The following is a 1343-nucleotide window of genomic DNA, read 5'->3' on the forward strand; positions in this document are numbered from 1 at the left end:
CCTCGACTTGCCCGACACCACCTGCCTTCGGAGACTGCGCTTCCACAAAGAGATTATCACTGAGGTATGCCAGCTGATAAGGGGAGATCTGCAGCCTGCCAGAACCATCAGTACTGCACTGTCGCCGAGGTCAAAGTCACCGTGGCATTGTCGTTCTGTGCCTTGGGTTCTTTTCAGGCCACAGCTGGTGACGTTTGCAGACTTTCTCAACATGCCACACATTGATGCATTAGACAAGTTACTGAAGCTCTGTACGCATGCAGAAGGGACTTGATCAGCTTCCCTATGACCAGGGAGGCTCAGAGTGAGAAGGCTCTAGGCCTAAGAATTGCAAACTTCCCCAAGGTGCAGAGAGCAATAGACTGTACGTACATCGCGATACGGACACCTTTTCAGGATGCAGAGGTTTTCGGGAACCGTAAGGGATTACGCTCCCTGAATGTCCAACTGGTTGTCGACCACCAGCAAATTATACTGGCAGCGAATGCTCAATTTCTGGGCAGCATCCATGATGCTCATATCCTGTATCTGACTTGTTTAACAATCAGCCACAAGGTCAATGCTGGATGCTTGGTGACACCTGGCTGATGACCCTCCCTGTGTGACACTCACACCGAAGCCAAGAGACGATACAACAAGAGCCACAGAGCAACTCGCAAAATCATGCAGAAAACCATTGGAGTACTGAAGCTGTGCTTTAGATTTTTTATTTTTATTTTTTAAAATATTTTTTTAATTTTTTTTTGTATTCGTTGCCAATCTTTCCAATTCTTTGTCAAATCACAAATGCCGGAGGTCACCTTGCACACATCAAGGATCACTCTGCGCCAATGCTCTTAGCCAAAAGGCCGAGAGCCACTGCACCATTCCTGGAAGTACTGCAATACCAGGTTCGTGCCATGGAGATGGATGGGTCAGGCCCCCCACACACCTCCGTGGAGGTGGATGGGTCAAGCCACCCCACCCACCTCCTATTTCCAAAAAGCATAGGAGAACCACCTTCCTGATCCAGGGAGAACCACGTTGGGATCATGGTTACTCCCCTGTCAGGTCAGTTACGCATGATCTTAGCCAAAAGGCCGAGAAGCGATGCTTTAGATGCCTGGACCACTCAGGAGGCGAGCTCCAATACCACCCTGAGCAGGTAGCTCAATTCGTGATGGTATGTTCCATGCTGCACAACTTAGCTATCAGGAGGGGACAAGAATTGCCTGATGAGTCTTGACAGTCCACCTCACCAGAGAGAGGAAGAGGAGGTCATCGGCCCAGACAATCAGGCTGACGCTGAAGCCATGTCCCCGCACCCCCTGTAGACCGCATGAAAGGGCCCCTGGTGGCATGAT

The 1343-nt window shown here is 50.3% G+C and overlaps 1 pseudogene; it reads right to left on the bottom strand.

The window, feature by feature from the left end:
• Positions 1–853: 853 nt before the first annotated feature.
• On the bottom strand, positions 854–1091 carry LOC139251795 (U2 spliceosomal RNA; annotated as a pseudogene).
• Between the last annotated feature and the right edge of the window lie 252 nt (positions 1092–1343).

Source organism: Pristiophorus japonicus, chromosome 2 (assembly GCF_044704955.1).
Source record: "Pristiophorus japonicus isolate sPriJap1 chromosome 2, sPriJap1.hap1, whole genome shotgun sequence".
Lineage (NCBI taxonomy): Eukaryota > Metazoa > Chordata > Chondrichthyes > Pristiophoridae > Pristiophorus > Pristiophorus japonicus.